This window comes from Humulus lupulus, chromosome 6 (genome assembly GCF_963169125.1).
Source record: "Humulus lupulus chromosome 6, drHumLupu1.1, whole genome shotgun sequence".
NCBI lineage: Eukaryota > Viridiplantae > Streptophyta > Magnoliopsida > Rosales > Cannabaceae > Humulus > Humulus lupulus.
This window is the reverse complement of record NC_084798.1, coordinates 54,702,064-54,709,508: the sequence shown is the minus strand read 5'-3', so window position 1 is coordinate 54,709,508 and position 7,445 is coordinate 54,702,064. Positions and strand designations below refer to the sequence as shown.

The 7,445-nt window shown below is 31.2% G+C and overlaps 1 long non-coding RNA gene across 1 annotated transcript; it reads left to right on the top strand.

The window, feature by feature from the left end:
* Nucleotides 1–4,595: 4,595 nt before the first annotated feature.
* On the top strand, nucleotides 4,596–7,126 carry LOC133784023 (uncharacterized). The gene is made up of 3 exons (XR_009871082.1): nucleotides 4,596–4,684; nucleotides 6,133–6,250; nucleotides 6,395–7,126. It is a non-coding gene; the product is annotated as an uncharacterized LOC133784023 (long non-coding RNA).
* Nucleotides 7,127–7,445: the final 319 nt, after the last annotated feature.

The following is a 7,445-nucleotide window of genomic DNA, read 5'->3' as shown; positions in this document are numbered from 1 at the left end:
AGACACTCCTATATGTTAAAAGACTAAACAAATCCTATACTATTGTCTATGACAATTGCATGTTCCATTTGTGGGGCATGGGATGAAAAGTTTTATAAATACACATTTACAAACTATAAAAAATTGAATTAAATGCAGCACTAACGAATTTGACTTGTTTCTCTCTTTCCACTTCAGATTAATAGCATAAATTTAATGAATATATAAAATCCAAGTATGCAATTCACAAAGTAAATTCATATTTACTTTCCCTAACAGCCAGTATATGCTGAAAAATACAAACCATTACCATATAAAAGTACATTGTCCAAAGATTCCAAATATGATGTAGCAAAATCAATGGTAAATCTCAGATCCATTAAAAAAATACCCATAATAAGATTTAATCTAAATCAAATTTAAACTATAAAAAAATCAAATTTAATCTAAAACATCATCCCATGCCCCAGAACAAAGAAATGACAGAATAGTCGTACCTACTTCTATGCTAAAAATATTCATATCTAGAACTTATATACCCATAAAAACCCCATAAATCAATTGTCCCTAACATAAAAAAACATATAGATATATATACAGATCCAATCAAAATGACTAAGACACACAGAAATCTCATATTTATACACAAAAAGAAGTAAGCCTTAGACAGAACAAAACAGTAAAACTCAAATCTCAAACCCATATATATCAATATTGACTCATGCAGACCCATATCATAAAATAGATTCTTTCTAAACAATGTGTAATTTAACTAAAATCAACTAACATTTATGATTAGAAATTATACCCAATGGTGACGTTTTGAGCTTGGAATAAGTTTCCAAAGCCCTTGGAAAGACACTATATTTTTTGAGAGCGTAAGACTTATCAAATGTTGCCTTAGAAACAATCAATCCATAACAAACTATCCATGTCAACAATAAGAACAAGAAAAAAAAACAAGGAAATAAAAGCACAAAGTCAGTAAAGTAATGCCAAGAAAGCTAACTTATGATATAAAACTAAGAACACAAATAAGACAAACCTCACAACTCTATTAAACACCAACAAGTATACCATCTATTATATTTTCAATAACTAAATAAAAAAAAGCATGCCATCTATTATGCTAGGTACATCTAAGTTCTAGAAAAAAAACCAACAACTTTATCTAACCAGCAGTAAGAATAGAGAAACTCCATGCCAACGGAAAAGTTTTTTTTCTTAAATCTATTATACTCCTTACCTATATATGTCGGAATCTACCACCCAATGTTCAAGTGAAATAATAATATTTAAAGTTATGAATCAAGACATTTGCATAAAAAAATAGAGGATAAAGACCCCAAATTTAGGAAATCCAAAAATAGAAATCACCAAAACTAGAGTAGGGAGACAATTGCAGAGAAGACCATTAAAAAAAAAAAAATGAAAAGATGATATAGACGACAATTGTGAGCTGCTATTTCATATAAATAGCTTATGAAGCAATAATGACAACCTACACTAACCTATACAAAATCCAAATTTCTATTGAAATCCAAGACTTGTCAAAACTGATTAAGCTATTGAGATCCTAAAAGAATTAGACATGACAAATAATGACAATACATAGATACTTTAAGGTAGGAAGTTCAAATATGGAATGAGTCACAAATAAAGAAACAGAGGCATATATAAAAGATTGATATCATCACAATATATATATATATATACACATAATTTTACCTCCTCTTTTTGTGTGAATGCATTATCAACAATTAAATTTCAATTGTCAGCCACAAAAGGCATAAATTTAAATTATTAGTCATTCAACATGTTACTTCATAAAGAGTCATTGTACACATAACTAAAGCCTTTTGCCAAGAATCATGGTTAAAATATATAGTCTAACATGATCAGGTGCAAGTCTTTCTCAATCATTTCATTCAAAAAACTTGACAGCCAGTTCTATATTTTCAAACTTCATATTTTTTTGTCTCTTGTTAGTTTAGTGGCAAAGATACAATACAGCAAAAACAGATACAATATAGCAAAAACACAGTGTAATTAAAGATACAATATATTTTCAGCCTTCTTAATTTTGGCATTTTCATATTTATTTTTTATTATATTATTGTAGTGACAAAATTCTATATGGTATGGTATCTAATTATAAATAAGTATTTCCCTTTTACAAATAAAGATAAACAAGTAGTTCCAAGTATTGGGAACATCCCTCATCTCATTTTATTTGCTACTGTATATTTACATAGTAGAAATAAATGATAGAAATATGTTGCAATCACATAATATATATACATATGTTATATGCTATATTTTCCAAAATGGCTAATTGTAGAGCTACAAATAAAATGAAGAATGTCAAAATGAAAGAATAATGATTTTAGCTCAAACTTTTCCTCAAACTGATGGTATGTTAAAAAAAAGTTGAGTACACTTAAATCAATTAATCCATGCTATAATACACACCTAGAAAGCACTAGCCGTGTCCACTCAATAATTCAGCAAGCAAACAAAGAACTAAAGACAATATACAAATATAAATTCATAAATATAGCTCTGCCATCATTTGATTAAATAATACCACTTTATTAATTTATTTTGTTCAGATATCACTCACAATGTAGAGCAATAAATGGAATAAGTGAGGATTCCTGCAATGAAAAGGAACAAGTTTCACACTCACAGAATGCATTATGTATCCATCCATGACACTCGAGTCATCTTCCAAGCCTTTGGGATAAAAGGGCTTTTTATTGCAATGCAATAAATCATATTTTTTAACTCGAGTCATCCCACCTGTAAGATACATGTGGGTTACATTACAATTTAATAGGGAAAAAAGAAGAAGAAAAGAATAAGCTGTGCATGGGGGATACCTATACCAACAAAATAAGTGGCCCATCTTGGCCCATAGGAGAGTTTGACATACAACTTAGGGCCAGCTTCAACCTGGAGCAGCCAAAAATAACAAATTATTTAGTACTGGGAATGTGAGAACTAAAATTTACTTTATCCACGTTTTCAACAAAAAAGAAAAAATAACAAATAAGGTGTACAACTTACTGAGTACAAATTTTACATGTTAAACCACATGTAGCGCCGTTAGCTATCGAGAAATTGTTACTGTCAAACTAGATGTCTTAAATTAGATATTTATCATCTAAATTTGTTGACCTAATTTCTTTTCTTCACTTTACTCGAGCATTTTCCTCGTATGAACAACATACAAAGTAAAAGTGTGAATAACTGATAAAATCAATTCTTACCTAATCAGAACCAGGATTGGTTAAGACGGCTACATTTCCCTCAGGGAATAAAATTTGCATGCTACAGGACCCTTCACTGACATTGCATTTGTAATTGGCTTCACTTGTATCATATTGGGAAGCCCTTATTCTTATTTTTAGTTTCACCTGTTAAGTTCAGATGTAAATATATATGGACCAAGAAATCTAGGTTAAATATATTCCTACATTAAAATAGTAAAACTAAGAAAAGAAACTAGCTTCTATTTCATAAAAATGGAGTCAATGATATTTAAAGTGCTATGATTAGTACTCATTATAACTACCCTTAAATCAATTTGGAGATGCACTGATACCAATTGATAGGCCCCAAGTAGGGATCCTCTAATTAATAGACACAAAATAGAGATAAACTAAATGATGAAGAAAGTAGAAAATAGGCAAATCTGACCATTGTTATAGAATGATTAAAGAGATAAGAAGACATTAGAAGACCTCAACTCTCCCTAGACGCATTTGAGAGACGTCAACTCTCCCTAGAGCAAAGATCTTTACAACATATCACTCAATATCCTCTCCTCATTCTTCTTACACTACAACAATTTTTCTTATATATTACATTAAAATATTACGTATTTTTAGAAGTGTTATTAATAAATCCTCATAAAAATAACATTACGGAAATTTTACAAAAATAAAAATTAAAGAGGCGGCAAATGAAAGTGATCCCCACCTTTTCTCTTTCTAAACGACAGAAGCTCTAAGCTGCTTCTCATTTTTCAATATACGCATAGCACACTTTCCCTTTCTCTCCCTCTCTCATGTCTCTGCCCAAGCCAATTGACCACTTTTTGCTTGTTAGGGAGCCAAACGCGCCACACCACAAGGAAGCACGGCAGCCAAAACCCTTTCTCCATATCCTCGCCTATGAACGCACCATCCTTTACTTCTGGTTGCTTGTCGAAGTCGTGTGCCTCTGTGAGATTCGAGGAGTTTTCCGGCCACCTCCGTCCTCCATTTAGGGAGCCAGTTGCACGGTTGGATTTAGCTCTTCTTTAGGTTCAAAACCCTCTCAAGGATCGAACCCTTAGATTGTCGGAGTCGCCGTCGGTTCTTTGATGGTGTTGGGTTCTTGCGAGGCAGCGGGAGATAAGGTGTCTCTCTTTCTCTCTTTATTCTATCAAGTGTTTGATTTTATATATTTTCTCTTGTGTTTTGTAATGAATAACCCTAAAATTCCTCACTCACTCACTCCCTCGAATCTCTATCTCTATCTCTCCCTCTCATGTATCTCTCTTTGGCCATCTCACTGATATATCTCGTCTCTCTCTCTCTATCTATTACAGTTCTCTATTACAGTTCTCTAGGAGTTACGAAAACAAGAAGTGGGAAATGTTGGTGAAGCTTTCAGGGAAGATGGGCTCGACTTCGATTTGGACGGGGCTATTTTGTAGGTAATATGTTTTATTCATTTTTTCTATAGATCAGTTCACTTAATATTATTGCCTTTCTCTTGATATTGACATTTTCGTTTATCAATGCAACATATTGAATCACATTTGTTAATGATTGCCTTTGTAACAAATTGATATGCTTTCTCCTGTTTTTACCGATTCTGAGGTTGGTGTAATGTGTGAAAATAATGTACAAATTAGGGTAAGGGAAGCATTTTTATTGATATTGTTTGTAATTTGCCAATTTGTTTATGGTTCCTTTCAATTTGGGGTTTGTAGATTGAAGTTGTTTCCGTGTCTTTGTGAAAGTCAGATATGATTTGGGGTTTGGGATTTGAATATTAAGGTTGCTCATGGGTATTTCATTATGCTTATTTAAATCTCTGATTTACACTTCCTTGAATTCGTTCTCAATGTAAAGTGGCTAGAAAATTTGTATAAGAAGATATATTTTCATCTGATTATGTTTAAAGTTATGCCTTTTTATCACAATGCTTAACATGTAATGCTTCACTAAAGCTTTAAAATTTTATAATCAGGAAATGAAAAAAGAAAAATTCCCTAACAGATATGCCTTTTTTATTTTTATCTTTTTCTAAACCAATGCATGATTGATGGAATTTCTTTTACAAATATTTTTAAATTGCCTAACATTTTTTGTTTATTTATTAATGTGGCTCGCTTCTCTTGGCTTTTTATATATTCTTTTTCCATTTTCTTTTCATAACTGGTGGCAGGCATGTTTGGTTCTCTTTTAACTGTTTTATTATTTTCTTTTACTAACAAATCTTCAGTTTATTAGTTTAAGGTTCTGACACTAGGCTGTGAGTGAGTGAGTGCAATTCTGGTTTAGGAAGCATGACGAACTGTACTCTTTGATATGATGTTATTAGTACTTAAAAAAACAAGATATGCCCAATTGAAAAAAACTTATTTTTGGATAAATTGAGTTGGAAGTTTGGTTGTATTGAAGTTTTCAAATCATTTCTACCAGCTCCTTAATTATTGCTACTACATTACAAAGAGGCTGGTTTTGCCATTTGGGTATCTCTGGTTTCTCTCAACTTTCATGTATCAAATGGAAATTATCAATAGAAAGTATGTTGTTGCTTTCTTCTTCATTGCCTTTTCATGCTTGTTGGATTACACAAATGGTGTGCTTTCTTCCAAAGGGGTTAACTATGAAGGTACGTAGAGTTTTTTTAGCTTTTTTTTTATGTCTGCTTTGTAAACTACTTCAAAGATACTCCTGCTTCTTTCTAACCAAAGTTGTTTTCTTTTGCTTTTACTTGGTATTCCTCAACTTCTAACGACTTAAGAGAAAAATCAAATCAATGTATCTGTGCTTTTCTCTGTTTTTCTTTTCTGCTCTCTGCTGTTTTCAGTTTGGCTTTAATTGATTATGTTTGTCCGATACACAATTAGTGATTCCTTAAATTTCTTATTAGCGGAAGCAATTTCATTGGGTACTTCAACTTTATGGGTGACACATGGTAAAACATTTGAGACATGGATTTTTCCGCTTGCCCATTTGCTTTGTGGCTATTGCACAGATGTAATTCTAAGGTATATATGTTCTTTTGAAGTTTATGTGGTATATCTAGATTTATTATTATAATTTATAAAAAAAGCCTTTGGTCAAATTTTTTTCTTCAAGATTATCATAATAATATAACAACAAATTTATTATATTGTATTTCCTGCTTTCAGATTATGCCAGGAGATTGTGTTTTTGAAAGTTGAAGTTGCAGAGCTTCTATTAACAAGTATTTTTGTAAATCTAGCCAGGAGGAGAGACTTAGATATTGATATTCAACAATTGATATCCTTGCAGGTATTTTTTTCTTCTTTCTCTTTTTTCATTAGTTTTTTTTTTCTGTCATTTCATGTATTGAAACTATAATAATGTTTAATGATTGTTGTAATTTTTTATTTCTTAAAAATAAATGACCTTTGTATGAAATTAAATATAGGAAACAGATAACTCTAAGCAACTTAATCTAGTTCTGATTTCTAGGAAACAAAATAATTTTTAAAACAAGTTTATCAGAGTCAACAATCTATATAAAATCTCATTTTCATGATATGTTTATGTGTTTTTTTTTACAATAATCTAGTTTATAAACTTTGACAAAAGTTGAATCTGCCTTATTCATCTACTTCTAGAGCAGGAACAGAAATTCATTAATTTTCTCAGTCTATTTTTTTTATTCGTTTTTTTACTTTAGTTGATCCAGAAGCAGTAATGTAATGTACCTGAGCACATTCTAGGTAGATGTGTAATTCATATTGGGAAAATTGTTCGATTGTTATTAGGTGAACCTTTACTGGTCTTATGCTGCATTCTGTTACATCTGCTCATTATTTTTCATGCAAATATGCTAATGCAACACTTTTTTTTTGTTGGTTTTGCCTTTTTCTTTGGAACTGGCTACAGCAACAATTTGGCCTTCAGTTTTGTTTAATGCATTAACATTCTAAGTTCATGATGTGGCTTTTAGTTTCTGTTACTTCATACATCCTTCATCCTTGGTTTTTCCTGTGTGGAGTTGAAGACCACATCTTTGATTGACCTGTTAAATGTAAAGCAGGCAAAGAATAGTCATTTGCATCTAGCCTCTTAGTAGATTTTATTCTCTTTATATTTTTAATCATTTACCATACTTCTTGTAAACATTAGTTGTCTTTACTCAGAAAATATAGGTATACATGGGTTCTTATAGAACAAGGGCTATAGACACCAACAGATAACTAGTACAAG